We start from the raw sequence: 18,400 nt of genomic DNA, 5'->3' as shown, positions 1-18,400 counted from the left end.
ATAGACATATACACTGGAAGGGACGCTGTGCCCTCAAGACTCCAAAAGATCATTATGACATCACAGAATGACAACATCATAATGATATCAGGATCCAGATTGACTGGAAGTTAAGGTCATCAGGCAATGGTCAAAACAAGTGGTGATGATGGAATGCTGATGACATCCCAGGATAATGTCATAATAGTCTACAGCATAGGACCAGGATATAGAAAATGTTATCATTATTGTATAGATCCATATATTTATCTGACATGCAGTAAATGTACATGATAACAATATAGTAGAGTCCAGAAATCTAGAAACTGATCGTCTAGAACAGGGCAGTTTCTAAGTAATTTGTTGTACAGGGTGAATCTCAAAAAATTGCCCAATGCGCCTCAAAAAATTATATATATAAAATTATAAATATGCGCCCCTATATTTAGCATTTAACAGCCCCCCCACCAATCAGAAATATTAGAGACATGCATTTACCTATGGATTGTAGTGCATGCTGCACTATCCCACTAAGTTAGCTTAGACATATATGCACTCACCGGCCACTTTACTAGGTACACCTGTCCAACTGCTCGTTAACACTTAATTTCTAATCAGCCAATCACATGGCGGCAACTCAGTGCATTTAGGCATGTAGACATGGTCAAGACAATCTCCTGCAGTTCAAACCGAGCATCAGTATGGGGAAGAAAGGTGATTTGATGCCTTTGAACGTGGCATGGTTGTTGGTGCCAGAAGGACTGGTCTGAGTATTTCAGAAACTGCTGATCTACTGGGATTTTCACGCACAACCATCTCTAGGGTTTACAGAGAATGGTCGGAAAAAGATGTGCAGCCGACAAATCTGCGGCAACTGTGTGATGCCATCATGTCAATATGGACCAAAATCTCTGAGGAATGCTTCCAGCACCTTGTTGAATCTATGCCACGAAGAATTGAGGCAGTTCTGAAGGCAAAAGGGGGTCCAACCCATTACTAGCATGGTGTACCTAATAAAGTGGCCGGTGAGTGTAGCTTAAACATGTACAGTGTCCCCCTTTAATTAAAATGTACAGTATCTTACAAATTATAATATTATATATACAGTACTTCACTAGAACAATACTTAGTACATAAATACACCACCTTTATGGAGTTCAATACATAAGTACAGTACTAGAACCAAGATTCATACAGAAACACAGCACCAGGACCAATTCTCGGTCCTTTTATACAGTATCCCAAATTTTACATGTATACAGCCCTCTCATGTATACAGTATCCCCATAATGAATGAATACATTTTAATTGACACTATGCACCCTATAATAAATATAGATACTGTGACACCTGTATTACCTGTATATTGTGTCCCCTGTATTAGCTATATACTGTGCCCCCCCTATTAAATACTATCATCCTATTATTAAATATATATATACTGTGCCCTTCTCTATATATATATGTGAAGATGCACCTGTATACATATCGATGACTTAACCTGTTGATCACACGCTGTATACCCCTGAAGTATCACCCCTGCAGGATGGGAGAATAAGAGATGGTCTCATCGGACTTATCTCTAGGTAAGTAGGTTTTTTTTATAACGGGCACATAGGAACTTGGTAAAGGGCTATTCGGGATGCTAAACCATAAGGACCTGTGGGTGCATTAGTGTCCCAAATTGCTCTGACAGGTCCTGCTATATGTAAGTACTTGCCCTGGAATTCCAACAGAGGTAATGTTCCTTCTTTGTGGGATAAATTAAATGTTTCCTATTATCTTGTTAAATTGGGATTTTGGGATTTATTACTCCCAGATATTCACCTCCAGATAGGAAGATGAAATGACAGTGTGTGATCAATTCTTTACCGAAATCTTACACTTCCAGAATCTGCTCTTTATGTCTACCCTTGGTGTTTATATGCAGACGCCATATCTTATCTTTGGTTGAGGATCAAGTCTCAAGCATCATTTAAGATGTTAGGTCCCCGCAGTGATAGAGAGGAGACCCATGAGCTCTGAGCTTTGTTTCTTGGTGCAGTCCCCTCAGAGTCTTCTCTCCTGATCCATATAAATAAAGGCAGGTAAGTGCCATTGAAGGAGCCGGTCCTACAGCTGGAACCTTTAAAATTATGTCATTTTATTACTAGATGTGAGAGAATCTCCATGTTCTAAAGGATCATATCTGGATCTATGGAATTAGTTATGGTGAAAAGAACCCTGTTCTGATAATCCTTACAGATTTATGAGTCTCTGTAGCCTTGAAGGGTCCAGGACCCTATGATTTTTTTTTTCACAAGAGTGACCACCTACATTTGCCATATTACCATGGGCATGCTTGACCTCCTATCGGGCTCTAATTTTAGAGTCACAACAGAACAGAGACTCCATACTGGCCAGCAATAGGTATTTAAATATGGTTTTCCCAAATATTTGATGTCTCACATACTGGAGTCTTAAATATTTAAAACCTCTTGCAAAAAAGTGGTTTCTCTTTCAGGGTCTTTTCCAACCATAGGACATGTCTACGCCATACGAAAAAGTATTGAAGTCAGACAAATTCTTCCAAGGAACCAAAGACAATGGGGCAGATTTACTTAACCGGTCAATTCGCGATCCAGCGGCGCGTTCTCTGTGGTGGATTTGGGTCCGGCCGGGATTCATTAAGGTAGTTCCTCCGACGTCCACCAGGTGGCGCTGCGCTGAAGTTCCCTGAAATGCACTCAAATTCATTGGCCTATTCCTAGTGAAGGTAAGTGCAAGCTCCGCGACACTTTTTTTTTTTTTTTAAATGTGGCGGTTTTTCCGAATTCGTCGGGTTTCCGTCGCGTGCATGCCAGCGCCGATGCGCCACAATCCAATCGCGTGCACCAAAATCCTGGGGCAATACAGGGAAAATCGGTGCAAATCGGAAATATTCGGGTAACACTTTGGGAAAACGCGAATCGGGCTCTTAGTAAATGACCCCCATTATGTGGTTACAACTAGAAACTTATGATATAGAAATTCAGTAGAAGTAGAAATTCTCAAATCATTAGGGGGGAATCCCTGAAATAATCGTTTTATTAATATCGTATTAATTATTTTCCCCAATCCGCCACCTTCATGGCAATTGGTGTAAAGGGGCATTAAGGAAGGGGGGTGCACGGCCAGGCCAGCGGATGGCGTGGCTGGCCAGGATTGGGCTGGCATGGGTTGATACTGTCCCAACACTTGCACACTCGCTGCAGTCTGCAAATTTTCACATATGAAAAGTCGCCGTCTGCGTTTATTTCTACGCCAGGCCAGAATTTTTATATAGGTGTTATGAGCTTGCGTCTGGGGCCATATGAAGATGGCCAAATTGCTTCAACTTAAAAAAAAAACCTTCTATGCTTACCTCTGTCTTCTTTCCCCCCCGGGGCTCCTTCTTCTCCTCTTTCTGCCTGCGTGCATATACACGATGTCGCGGTGGTGCATGGCTGCATAACATCATAGTGTATGCGAGCAGGCAGGAAGAGAAGAAGACGGAGAAGTTCTGGGGATCTGCTGTGGACATTTCATCAAAGAGGTGGGGCTGCTGCTGGACATTTAATTAGAGTAGCGGCTGCATTTCCTACCCTAGGGCTTATACTTAAGTCAATGGGGGACATTAATCATATTGGGGCTCATTTACTAAGGGTCACAGATCGCACTTTTGTCAAACTGTTTGTCTTTTTCGGGGATTGCACGGCTTGCACAGGTATTTAACAGGTGTCTGCACTGGGATATTTGCGCTCACAATTGATTTTTGGCGCAGCTGCACTGGCTTCAATGCGACACAATTTAGGGGGCATGCCATCGGATGATCCGACTGATTCGGACTGAGTGTGGGATTTAACTTTCAATGTGCACATTGCATTATCGTAGGAAAATGCACTCCAGCGGATGGTTAAGTGAATGAGCCCCATTGTGTCGTAAGTTCTGCCTTTTTTTTGCGCCTGGTTTGTTCCTTTTCTTGTCTTGTAATTTATGTTTGTTGTTGTTTTACCTTGGTAGATGCGTTCTGAATTGTCTAACGGCCAATTAAGTTGTGCCTAATTTGTCGCGAATTATTATTGTTATTATTATTCCCCTACAAAGTAAATCTCAATTGGGTCCAATAAGGAAGCTGGATTAAGAAAAGGTGACAGAACATTATGACAGAACCACTAATCTGCAGGAAAATTCTGACACTTTATAATGTACAGCTTGTAATGTTCTATTATCTAGTAGCTTTTTTTCCTGCTCATTTGGCAGAGCTAATGTGTTCCCTATAGAAGTCCAACCTATAACCTCTAGGGAATGTGGATTTGGGTGAAAGACTTTTTTCATCAATCATTAACTGATTTTACTTCTCTAGTAACAAAGAAAAATTTCTCTGTTCCAATTCCTAAAGTTTACTTGTGTTACACTGTATCTTAGAGATTGCGCCATTGGAGAAGGCTTCAGAATCATTGATTTAGTTAAAGGAGTTGTCCGAGTTCTTGAAAAAAAGTTAAAAGTGGCCGGGACAGGGCTGCTTAAAAAAAATAAAGTCCTACTTACCTTCCGGTGCCCTCTGGTATCCAGCGCTGCTGTCACTCCGGTCCGGGCGCCATGTAAACAAACATGGCCGCCGGAGCAGCACTGGACTCAGTTCCGGCCGGACCCGACAACCTTCCGGCCCCCATACACAATGCTGTGTATAGGGACGGATAGGCGTGCACGGCCGGCCGGAAGCTGAATCCAGCGCTGCTCCGGCGGCCATGTTTGTTTACATGGTGCCCGGACCGGAGTGACAGCAGCGCTGGATACCGGAGGGCACCGGAAGGTAAGTACATCTTTATTTTTTTTAAGCAGCCCTGTCCCGGCCACTTTTAGCTTTTTTTCAGTTCTGTACCTGGGGGCTAATAAGCCACATGCAACATATGTCCTTGGAGACATATGGGAGAGTCTCTCATTGAGAAGGACCTGGGGTTACTAGTAGATCATAAATTGAATAACAGCATGCAATATAAATCAGCTGCCTCTAAAACCAATAGGATCTTGCCATGTATCAAAAGTGGTATGGACTCTCGGGATAGGGATGTAATATTACCACTGTACAAGGCACTGGTTCGGCCACACCTGGAATATGCTGTCCAGTTCTGGGCACCGGTCCATAAAAAGGATGCCCTGGAGCTGGAGAGGGTTCAATGTAGAGCCACAAAAATCATTAGGGGTATGGAGGGTCTCAGTTATGAGGAAAGATTAAAACAACTAGATTTATTTAGTATGGATAAGAGACGAGGAGACATGATTAATTTATATAAATATATGAATGGTTTATACAAAAAATATGGTGGTAAGTTGTTTCAGATTAAATCAAATCAAAAGACAAGGGGCAAGGCTCCGTTTGGAGAAATCAAAGTTTAATCACCAAAGGTGACAGGTAGAGATGAGCGAACATACTCGTCCGAGCTTGATGCTCGATCGAGCATTAGCGTACTCGTAACTGCTCGTTGCTCGGACGAGTATTTCGCCCGCTCGAGAAAATGGCAGCTCCCGCCGTTTTGCTTTTTGGCGGCCAGAAACAGAGCCAATCACAAGCCAGGAGACTCTGCACTCCACCCAGCATGACGTGGTACCCTTACACGTCGATAGCAGTGGTTGGCTGGCCAGATCAGGTGACCCTGGGATAGACTAGCCGCTGCCCGCGCTGCTCGGATCATTCTCTGTCTGGATGCCGCTAGGGAGAGAGCTGCTGCTGGTCAGGGAAAGCGTTAGGGTGTTCTATTAGCTTACTGTTAGGCAGGAGTGATTCTACAACAGCCCTTCTTAGGGCTACAATAACGTTATCCTTTTTTTTTTATTTGCTTGTGGCTGGGCTTGCTGGCACTAGTAGTGCAGCTAGTACCATATTTTGAGGAATTAGCAGGGGGACTTGCTACCGTTGTGTTTAGCTCTTAGTGACACACATATCCACCTCAAACACCAAAGTGGGAAAATTTATTAGGGGTTTGATTTCAATTAGGCACAGTCTGCCATTTCCTTTTTTATTTTACGTTTATTTTTTTCATAACTCAGCGTCATCTCATCTGGCATAGTAGTGTGCTTTAATACTTGGCTAGAAAATAGCCATAGGAGAATCCAAACGGCTTACTTACGCCTACAGTAGCGTTATATATATTTGATTTCTGGTTGATCTGCTGGTGGCTGTAGTTGTTGCAGTGCATCTACTAGCAAATTGTGAGCAATTTGGAGTGAGACTTGCGACCACTGTGTTTTGCGCTTAGTGACGCACATATCCATCGCAAAGACCGAAGTGGGAAAATTTATTAGGGCCCGGGGTTGGATTTCAATTAGGCACAGTCTGCCATTTCCTTTTTTATTTTACGTTTATTTTTTTCATAACTCAGCGTCATCTCATCTGGCATAGCAGTGTGCTTTCATACTTGGCTAGAAAATAGCCATAGCAATAGGATAGCATCGTTTGGTTTTAAAAACTAAAAAACACACAAAAAAAAGGTAAAAAAAAAATTAAAGTTATAACTCTCATTTTCAAAATGTTTAACCCGAGGGCTAGGGGTAGAGGACGAGGGCGGGGACGTGGGCGTCCAACTACTGCAGGGGTCAGAGGCCGTGGTCCTGGGCGGGGTGAGACACCACCTGCTGATGAGGGAGCAGGGGAACGCCGCAGAGCTACACTCCCTAGGTTCATGTCTGAAGTTACTGGGACTCGTGGTAGAGCACTGTTGAGGCCAGAACAGTGCGAACAGGTGATGTCGTGGATTGCCGACAATGCTTTGAGCAATTTGTCCACCAGTCAGTCTTCCACGCAGTCCACCCATGTCACCGAAATCGGCACTCCTCCAGCTCCTGCACCTCAGCCTCCTCCCCCCCAGTCTGCCCCCTCCCAGCAAAATTTGCCATTTGAACCGGCATACTCTGAGGAACTGTTTTCTGGACCCTTCCCACAGTCACAAACCACTTGTCCGGTTGCTGATGAGCAATTTTCCGATGCCCAGGTTTTCCACCAGTCGCAGTCTGTGGGTGATGATGACCTTGTTGACGTAGTGGAAGAAGTGTGTAAAGAGGTGTCCGACGATGAGGAGACACGGTTGTCAGACAGTGGGGAAGTTGTTGTCAGGGCAGGAAGTCCGAGGGGGGAGCAGACTGAGGGATCGGAGGATGATGAGGTGACAGACCCAAGCTGGGTTGAGAGGCCGGGTGAACACAGTGCTTCTGAGACGGAGGAGAGTCCTCGACCAGAACAGGTTGGAAGAGGCAGTGGTGGGGCCAGACGGAGAGGCAGGGCCAGAGCTGGTGCATCAGCGCCAAATGTGTCAACTAGTGAAGCTCCCGTGGCGAGGGCTCCTGCGGCGAGGGCTAGATTTTCAGAAGTCTGGAGGTTCTTTAAGGAAACACCGGATGACCGACGGACTGTGGTGTGCCACATTTGCCAAACCAGGATCAGCAGGGGTTCCACCACTACTAGCTTAACTACCACCAGTATGCGCAGGCATATGAATGCTAAACACCCCACTCAGTGGCAACAAGCGCGTTCACCTCCGGCTGTGCACACCACTGCTCCTTCCCCTGTGTCAGCTGATAGTCAGCCCCCTGCCCAGGACCCTGCCACAAAAACCCCATTGTCGCCTCCACGATCCTCCACAGCATCCACCAGCGTTCAGCTCTCCATACCCCAGACGCTGGAGCGGAAACGCAAATATACTGCAACCCACCCGCACGCCCAAGCCCTTAATGTCCACATCTCCAGATTGCTAAGCCTGGAGATGCTGCCCTATAGGCTAGTAGAGACCGAGGCCTTTCGCAGCCTCATGGCGGCGGCCGCCCCTCGGTATTCGGTCCCCAGCCGCCACTACTTTTCCCGATGTGCCGTCCCAGCCCTGCACCAGCACGTGTCAGACAACATAATCCGTGCCCTGACCAACGCCGTTTCTGACAAGGTCCACCTGACCACGGACACGTGGACGAGTGCTGCCGGGCAGGGCCACTATATATCGCTGACGGCACATTGGGTTAACTTGGTGGAGGCTGGGACCGAGTCTGACCCTGCGGCTGGTCATATACTGCCGACGCCGAGGATTGCGGGGCCTACCTCGGTCCAGGTGTTTCAGGCCTACTATGCCTCCTCCTCCTCCCACCCCTCCTCCACCTCCTCCTCCGAACGACCATCCGTGGGCATGGCGCCATCAGTCGGTAGCTCTAGGCACAGCAGCAGTGCCGTCGCTAAGCGACAGCAGGCGGTGCTGAAACTGCTGAGCCTAGGCGATAAAAGGCACACCGCCCAAGAACTATTACAGGGCATCACGGCGCAGACTGATCTGTGGCTGGCACCGCTGAACCTGAAGCCAGGCATGGTTGTGTGTGACAACGGCCGTAACCTGGTGGCGGCTCTGCAACTCGGCAGACTGACACATGTGCCATGCCTGGCCCATGTGTTAAATCTGATAGTTCAGCGTTTCCTCAAGACATACCCCAATCTGTCTGATTTGCTCACGAAGGTGCGCCGCATCTGTGCGCATTTCAGGAAGTCCAGCACAGATGCTGCCACTCTCAGGGCAGCGCAGCGCCGCCTCCAACTGCCCGCTCACCGACTGTTGTGCGACGTGCCCACGAGGTGGAATTCAACACTGACCATGTTATCCAGAGTTTACCAGCAGCGCCGAGCGATTGTAGACTGCCAGATGTCAACTTCCACCAGAACTGGTAGTCAGGTCAGTCAGCTTCCTCAAGTCTACAATGAGGAGTGGACGTGGATGTCTGATATCTGTCAGGTGCTGAGTAACTTTGAGGAGTCAACACAGATGGTCAGTGGCGATGCCGCCATCATCAGCCTCACCATCCCGCTGCTTGGCCTGTTGAAAAACTCTCTGGTCAGCATGAAGTCGGAAGCTTTGCGCTCCTCACAAGAGACGGGGGAAGAAGATTCCCTTGTTGATAGCCAAAGCACCCTTAGGTCTGTTTCTCAGCGCATATCGGAGGAGGTGGAGGAGGATGAGGAGGAAGAGGAGGAGAATGTTGGCGAGACACAAGAGGGGACCATTGTTGAGTCCTTCACTGTTGAGCGTGTATGGGCAGAAGAAGAGGAGTTGGAGGAGTTGGAGGAGGAGGAAATGGACAGTCAGGCCAGTGAGGGGAGTGAATTCTTACGCGTTGGTACTCTGGCGCATATGGCAGATTTCATGCTAGGCTGCCTATCCCGTGACCCTCGCGTTCAAAGAATTTATTCCAGCACCGATTACTGGGTGTTCACTCTCCTGGACCCACGGTACAAGCAAAATCTTTCCACTCTCATCCCTGGAGAGGAAAGGAGTGTGAGAATGCATGAATACCAGCAGGCCCTGGTGCACAAGCTGAAACAGTATTTCCCTTCTGACAGCGCTAGCGGCAGAGTGCGTAGTTCTGCGGGACAAGTAGCGAGGGAGAGTAGGCGAGCAGGCAGCTTGTCCAGCACTGGCAAGGGTACGCTTTACAAGGCTTTTGCCAGCTTTATGTCACCCCAGCAAGACACTGTCACCTGTCCCCAGTCTCGGCAGAGTAGGGCTGATCTTTACAGAAAGATGGTGAGGGAGTACGTAGCTGACCATACCATCGTCCTAAATGATCACACAGCTCCCTACAACTACTGGGTTTCAAAGCTGGACATGTGGCACGAACTGGCGCTGTACGCCTTGGAGGTTCTTGCCTGCCCTGCCGCTAGCGTCTTGTCCGAGCGGGTTTTCAGTGCAGCTGGTGGCATCATCACCGATAAGCGTACACGCCTGTCGACTGACAGCGCTGACAGGCTGACGCTTATCAAGATGAATAAAGCCTGGATTTCTCCTAATTTCCAATCTCCACCAGGTGAAGGAAGCTCAACCTGAATAATTTATCCACTCCTCCTCCTCCTCATTTTCCTCCTTCTCCTCCTCTTTGTACAGTAAAGCAGAGGAAACTGGCTATTTTTTTACAGGGCCCACTGGCTCTAGCTATAGTACTTTATGTATTTAATTTTTCTGGAGGGCCACCGACCCGGTCCTCTGTTTTAAACAATTTTTGGGAGTGCCACATACAGGCACTCAATCTATTCAATTTTTCTGGAGGGCCACCTACCTGCTCCTCTGGTTTGAAAACTTTTTTGGACTGCCACATACAGGCACTCAATCTATTCCATTTTTATGGAGGGCCACCTACCTGCTCCTCTGGTTTGAAAACTTTTTTGGACTGCCACATACAGGCACTCAATCTATTCCATTTTTATGGAGGGCCACCTACCTGCTCCTCTGGTTTGAAAACTTTTTTGGACTGCCACATACAGGCACTCAATCTATTCCATTTTTATGGAGGGCCACCTACCTGCTCCTCTGGTTTGAAAACTTTTTTGGACTGTCACATACAGGCACTCAATCTATTCCATTTTTATGGAGGGCCACCTACCTGCTCCTCTGGTTTGAAAACTTTTTTGGACTGCCACATACAGGCACTCAATCTATTCCATTTTTATGGAGGGCCACCTACCTGCTCCTCTGGTTTGAAAACTTTTTTGGACTGCCACATACAGGCACTATCCAAATTGAATTGTCTCCATAGCAGCCTCCACACGTTGTCTCCATTGCTACCTCCAAAAGTCGTCCATATAGCTGCCTCCATACATCGTCCCTTTATCAAACGAGGTGTGTCAGGCCGAAATTTGGGTTGTTTTCATGGATTCCACATCAAAGTTGTTAACTTTGTCGCCACCCTGCTGTGTTATCCACAAAATACACTGGCAAACTTTTACCATTTACGGATATTATTTCAGCGCTTCTTGCGCATCTGTTTACATTCCCCTCACCCGCCATATCCTAAACTTATAAGAACGCTACTACACTTGATCTTATACAAAAGGTTCTTAGAAGTGCTGTTTGGGGAGTAGCCTAGAGACAGGGGCTTGGATTGGCGAAAGCTCGCCTGGCAGCGGAGCGCCAGCTCCATGCCAAGAACCAACTAACATAGTTTTAACTGCAGCACCTTTAATCTACTACTAGTTCACTGCCTCCATACATGGCCGCCTTATCAAACGTGCTGTGTCAGGCAGAATTTTGGGTTGTTTTCATGGCTTCCACAACAAACTTGTTAACTTTGTCGCCACCGTGCTGTGTAAGCCACAAAATATACTGGAAAACTTTTTTCATTTACGGATATTATTTCAGCGCTTCTTGCGCAGATGTTTACATTCCCCTCACCCGCCATATCCCAAACTTATAAGAACGCTACTACACTTGATCTTATACAAAAGGTTCTTAGAAGTGCTGTTTGGGGAGTAGCCTAGAGACAGGGGCTTGGATTGGCAAAAGCTCGCCTGGCAGCGGAGCGCCAGCTCCATGTCAAGATCCAACTAACATAGTTTTAACTGCAGCACCTTTAATCTACTACTAGTTCACTGCCTCCATACATGGTCCCCTTATCAAACGAGCTGTGTCAAGCAGAATTTTGGATTGTTTTCATGGCTTCCATGTTAACTTTGTCGCCACCCTGCTGTGTAATCCACAAAATATACTGGCAAACTTTTATCATGTACCGATATTATTTGAGCGCTTCTTGCTCACCTCCTTTGGTTCCTCTCTGCCACCCATTGGTTTGAAGCCTGAGTCCATTTAGGGTATGTTGCCATGCCACTCTCTAGCCTGCCGCTGCTGCCGCTGCCTCTGCATGCCGTCCCCTATAGTGTCAGGGTCAATTATTGGATGTTTTAGATGCTATCTAGCCTCATTCGGTCACTCTGTCATGGCCATGCTGTTGCCCATAATTTTGGCTTAATGGTGCGATTAAGCAGCCTCAGAGGCATCCATGCATGCTGCCCCTGCTGTTTCCTGTCCATTTCCGTGGTGTTTCCATCCTTTTCTGAGGTTCCCAGGTGTTTGGCCAAGCTTCCCTGTGCAGAGCCTTGGTCCCCTTGAAAAATGCTCGAGTCTCCCATTGACTTCAATGGGGCTCGTTACTCGAAACGAGCACTCGAGCATCGGGAAAAGTTCGTCTCGAATAACGAGTACCCGAGCATTTTAGTGCTCGCTCATCTCTAGTGACAGGGCTTTTTTACTATGGGAACTGTCAATCTGTGGAATAGCCTGCCTCAGGCGCTGGTCACAGCAGGGACAGGAGAGAGCTTCAAGAAGGGTCAAGATGCCTTTTTACACCTAAATAACATTGATGGTTATGTTATATAGAATTGTTTCCCCTAAATCCCTTCCTCATCCAATCCCTTCCCTTCCTTGTTTGGACATGTGTCTTTTTTCAATCGTATAAACTATGATACTATGATATAATGACTAAATCTCTTTCATTTACAGAAAATGGGGCACATTTACTAAAAACAGTGCAGTGTGTACTATGTGCAGTTGCCTGTTTTTAGTGCAGGGGGCACCAGATTCAGGATTTCTGCCACACCATCTGCTTGAATCTGGTGCCCCATGCAGTGCCATGACCGAGTGCACCAACTTTTATTTGGTGCACCTTTAACATGGGGCGTGCAATATAATCCCTACTCCTCCAAATGTGGACATTTAAAGTAAATTCTATACTTCAGTTCTAAATAATCTTCAGGAATAAGTATATGAGTGGGTACGGAAAGTATTCAGATCCCTTTTAAGTCTTTAACTCTATGTTTCATTGCAGCCTATTGGTAAGATCGAAAAAATAATTTTTTTGGCTCATTAATGTGCACTCGGCACGCCATCTTGACAGAAAAAATACAGAGGATATTTTTGCCAATTTATTAAATAAGAAAAAGTGATATATCATGTGATAATAAGTATTTAGCCCCTTTGCTCAGTGTTGAGTAGAAGCAGCTTTGGAGCTGGCACAGCCAGGAGTCTTCTTGGGAAGATGCAATAAGTTTTTCATCACATGGATTTGTTGATTCTCTAGCTCCTTGGGCAGTTCCTAAGACCTCATGATTCTCATGTGCTCTGACATGTCCTGTGAGCTGTGAAGTCTTATATAGACAGGTGTGTGCCTTTCCTAATCAAGTCCGATCAGTTTAATTAAACACAGCTGCATTTCGATGAAGGAGTAGAACATCTCAAGGAGGATCAGAAAGAAATGGACAACATGTGAGTTATACATGAGTGTCACAGCAAAGGGGCTGAATACTTATGACCATGTGATATTTCAGTTTTTCTTGTTTAATAAATTAGCAAAAATATCTACATTTCCGTTTTTTTCTGTCGAGATGGGGGCAGAGTGTACATTAATAAGAAAAAAAAGAACTTTTTTGATCTTACCAATTGGCTGCAATGAAAGAAAGAGTAAAAAATTCGAAGGTACCCGTACCCACTGCATTTGCAGGCCAACCAAACCTAAGAGGTGTATTAAAAGAAATGGCATGTGTCCACTAGATGGCACTCTAGGCCTGTTATTGATGCACAGCAATATTAGAATATTTTTTAGAAATGAAGCTTATGAGTCAGATATGATAAACAAAAATAATTGAATTAATAACAAAAAGCTGAAATAATTTTAATTTAATTTTATTTTATTTTTTATAATATTAAATGGCAGGAGATACATAACATACGGGACCCCTGGGGCAACCTGGTCAACAGGTTTTAATGGGACCAGCTAAAAAACATGGCACATGCGCTCCTACATATAGAACGCTGCATTATTGCTGCAGAAAACGCTCTTTTGTGCCTTTGTCTCTGTCTGGATAATATTTTGGCATTTTGTTGTGTTCCTTGAGTGATTAATCCACAGTGAGGCCTATTGTAGAAGTCACAATTGGGAAGTGATTTAGAGCAGAACTGTTGCTCATGGCAACCAATCAGAGCTCAGCTTTTATTTTCTCACAGTAGTTTATAAAATGAATGCTGAGTTCTGGTTGGTTTACATGGTTTACCTCAGACACTAGATAAATCTCTCCCAATGTGCCTAATTGGAGCAGTGTTGATTTGAGCCATCCTTAGGCTACGTTCACACTTGGCATTTACATTACGTTTTAATACCCTATACAAAAACGAGTAGAGGAGATTTATATAGTTACATTGCCTTTAACATTTGCATTTACAAAACAATGTTAACACAATGCAATAACGGCATATTAACATTGTATGGATTACGTTAACAAACACAAACAATAATTGATGTTACTGGATAAGTTAACATTGTGTTCCCATTAGGTTTTGTAAACCCAAATTGTTAACAGCAATGTAATCAGACAAATCTACTCTCCTCAGCTTCTGTATTGGGTTTCAAAAAGCAATGTGCATGCCACGTGTGGCATATCCAGCCTTAGGCTACATTCACACGAATGTGTGCCCACCGTACCATAGCACAGACACACGTTGGCACCCCGGGAGAGGAGGAGGGGGTGAACGTCGCTCACCCTCGCCCCTCTCCATAGCAATATATGGCGCACGGCGCCATATTATGGAGAAAGATAGGACATGTCCTATCTTTCTCACAGCTACGGAACGGTATGGTGCCACCCATTGCCGTCTATGGGGAGGTATATATACGGCGTATATATGCCAGCTGTATATATGTCCCCCATACGGTAGTGTGAATGTAGCCTTAGGGTGTGGTGACACGTACCACTTTGATTAAAGCTAGAGAAAACAAATAAATCCCTTGCCTAATATTTTTATGTTCCACCCCAGGCCACGAAAGGCTCTGACCCAATGAGCACGGACTTCATAAGAAAGTGTCCGGTGGTATCTGCCAGCAATATGTTAGCTGTAAATACTTCAAGGTGTGAGGTGCAGCCATTTTTTGACTTGTTTTTACCTCACACCCCACAGATGATGAATCAGATTAGAATCAGGGACCATCCTGAAAGTTTTTGCCCTGTGTTATGGGTATTATCCTGCTAAAAGATGCTATTCTTTTAGAGGACACTGCTGCCCTGATGGATATACCTGGTCTGTACAATGTTTGGGTCAGTTGTATATGTTACAGTGACATCCATCTGATGCCAGGACCAGGGTTTATCACTGCCATGGGCCCTGGGCTGTATGAATATTATAGCCCCTACAAATCTGGAATCACTTCCTACATCTGGTACTAGAATCAGCTTCTTGGGGAATGGAGGATGTGTCCCTTCTGCTGCTTTCAATCTGCTGTTTCAGGACCTTTGGAGGACCTTCAAAAGTCCTGAAATAACTCCTGTGTACATGTGTATTGAGAGCAGAAACAAATATACAAGGATTTCATGGGTAAAGGTCATTTTCAGTACAAAATTTGGTGGGTGGTTTGGGTGACCATGGGCCCCCTAGAAGGCTTGAGCCCTGGGCTACAGCCCAAACCATCTATATTATAACCCACAAGGGACAGCACCCCCGGTTCCTTGGTCAACTTTTGGTAGGGAATATCAGGAACCCCCCCACAAGAGCCGCAGTTTTGGAGACGTTCTCATCTTCTGTATCTGCTATTAGATAATACTGGAGTTTACAGTGAATTTCTATTAACCAGGCTGACAAAGGATATTACTTTTTTCCAATTTGAGCCTAGGAAAGTGGAAGTGATAATGTGACATTTTCAGATTTAGATGCCTGAAATTGGCATAGTGATATAAGAAATCACAGACAGCGTAGTAATAACATTCACGTCTCTGACCTTTCCATGCTACACACTGTGGTTGATTAACCAGTGGTATTCATGAATTGGCTTACCAAAAATAGGAGTGAGAGCTATGACACAATACAGAAAATGCCACCTCTATATCCATGTAAGAGGCAGATGTAACATAAGTGCACTCTATGCAGCTGCCCAGGGGCTGAGTAAGTGTACTGTGTACCTACCCATGTAACCTCATTTTGCCACTATAACATTACCTGTAAGAAGTGCTTTGTCTCTTTTAAATGTTCCAGAACCACGATTAGGAGATTAAAAGACCCCTGTGTCAAAGGTTGACTGATTGCCACAAAGTACCCAATTACAATATGCAGGCCCAGCTCCAGCATCCGGCAATCCCAGGCACAGCCGCCAACCACGCTGTGCCCAGTTGCAACTTGTTTAGCCTATGTTAAAAGTGAAACACATCTGTTTGATGTGTAACTGTTAGGCTATATTCACACAAATGTGTGCCCGCTGTACCGTAGCACGGCGGGCACACGTCGGCGCCCAGGAGAGGAGGAGGGGTGAGCACCCCCCTCTCAATAGCGATGGCGCTGTATTCTGGGGAAAGATAGGACATGTCCTATCTTTCTTCTGGGTCTGGTGCCTGTATGACGCGGTGTTCCCATTGCCGGCCTATGGGGGATGTATATACGACGTATATATGTCCCCCAACGGCCATGTGAATTTGGCCTTAAATAGTATTTTCTACAATGTGGTATAAAGAGTTAAGTATTGGTAGTGCACACTGCTGACATACACATTCTATATTGCTTCAAAGGGTTGGGCTACTGTATGGGTACATAAAGCTGAAATCTAAAGAAAACCATACATACAGACACTAGACATTCAGGACTACAAGACAAACCTCTAGTTTGTGTATTTATGACAGATGGACAGAGACATGGAGGGGGGTACATGCTGCGGTGTATTTTTGAGCAAAACCCAAGAGAATCTTCAAGATGAACATTAGCATGGTCTTGGTAGTACAAAAAAACTCAAATTTTTTGCCTTTTCTCAAAAAAATAGCAATTACTTCAAGGCTTCTATACTAGCTTTTTGGCGTAGAAGCCCTGGTAAATGTTTCCCATGGAGGACACGCAAGCAGAGTTGTTCTGTTTTATCGATGTGATGTATATGAATTAGACTATTACTGTTATTTGACATGTGTAAATCATATTTTTGTGACCCTGTACTGTAGGACGGATTTGTACACCTGGTCGGTGTTGACCCTCCCCATGTTCTATTTATTGTGTATCCAGTATGGTTTGGGTTGAAAAATCCTCCCTATGCTAAGCCCCCACCACATTGCTGACACCTCCTAGACATTTAGTATAAAGACTCAAGGTTCTATCACATCTATACAAGAAAACTTTTGATCCAATTAGTTGCCCGGGGCTCAATATTTCTTATATTTTAAATTTTTTTCCAGATATTAAAAAATAACAATCATTCCAACGCATTTCAGGTATAAACACATCTGTTCACAAGCATCCTCGAGTAAGGACTTGCTTATGCCCGAAATGTGTTGGCAATGTTGAAGGTTTTTCATATGTGGATATAAATATAGATTTTAAGGAATATTGAGTCCCAGTCAACTAGCTGCATGCATTCTCCGGTAGAGTGCGGATCGGAAACGGATGCAGCATCCGTTTTTTTTTTTAATGATGGGGCTGGAAAACCATGTTAAGGTTTTTTGACGGACACGGACATGGACACGGAGACAAAACGGAAGAAAAACAAAGTGGAATGGATGGGCAACTGAAGCTGAACATCAGCGCCAACGTGAAAGAGCTCTAAGCCTAATGTGTGAAATCTATAAAAATGTAGATAGTAATGTGGATTTTTTTCACATCGCCCACTGGCTAATGGCAATCACCTAAAAGCCCCCTAAACATTGCCGCCCCACACAGCTTGATTATTGTAATATCACATGTTCTTCTCAATAGAAAATATCTGATGGATGCTTTGTATTTCATCAAGCTCCCGGATATCAAAGGATAAATGGCACTTGAGCGAGCTTCCTTATAATTTTCTTTGCCAAAGTGTCGATAATATAGGCTTGTTGTGACACTCTTCCTCCGTCTTAGAGCGCAGCATGATGGTTATCTTTTATTGACTCAAATTTCATAGGGAGACAATTATGCAAAGAGACGGCATTAATAGAGGAGTCTCATTCATCCCACCATCATCAGCCCGAGGTGGGCACCGGATTAGCTCTCAGGAAGTGGAAATCCATTAATGCTGCATCGGTTAACCTTCACAGACTGTCATTAATGTACTGAGCTGGAGCACTTATAGGATTCTAGATGCCATCTAATCCTGACTCAATGGGGACAATAGTCCTGGGGGTATATACTTATAGACAATGTAGCAATTTGGTCTTATGCCCTTAAGTACCTGGTGATAAGAACCTTTGCTGACGCAAAAGAACTGTATTGCTGGTCAACAAAGGTTGGAGAATGAAGTCTAAGTGTCATAGATGAGACTTCGAGGGGTAAAAATGACCAGGCTCATCTGTTCTGGAAAGCAGAATTTGGAACCGTAAAGGGACCTTAGCCTACTCCTTGTCATGGGGCCTTCTTTGTGAAAATTAGCCATAGGTAACTTGTGTGGCACAAAATGGGTACTTTATGAGGTATGAGTGTGTTCCTTTAAATGTAGTTTTTAAGGACATTATATATAATAATATATATAATTAATATGTATCCAGATCCAAATTTATCAACAGGAATGTCATTTTTAGCTGGTGACAGGTTCCAATAGCCTAGGCCATGCCGCTTTTAAAATGCCTTTGCAAGCATTCCGAATCATTTTAATACCTTATAAAACTTTATTTCACATTACCTGGCTCCCTGTGCGC

This window comes from Engystomops pustulosus, chromosome 3 (genome assembly GCF_040894005.1).
Source record: "Engystomops pustulosus chromosome 3, aEngPut4.maternal, whole genome shotgun sequence".
Lineage (NCBI taxonomy): Eukaryota > Metazoa > Chordata > Amphibia > Anura > Leptodactylidae > Engystomops > Engystomops pustulosus.
Note: the sequence above shows the minus strand (reverse complement) of the source record.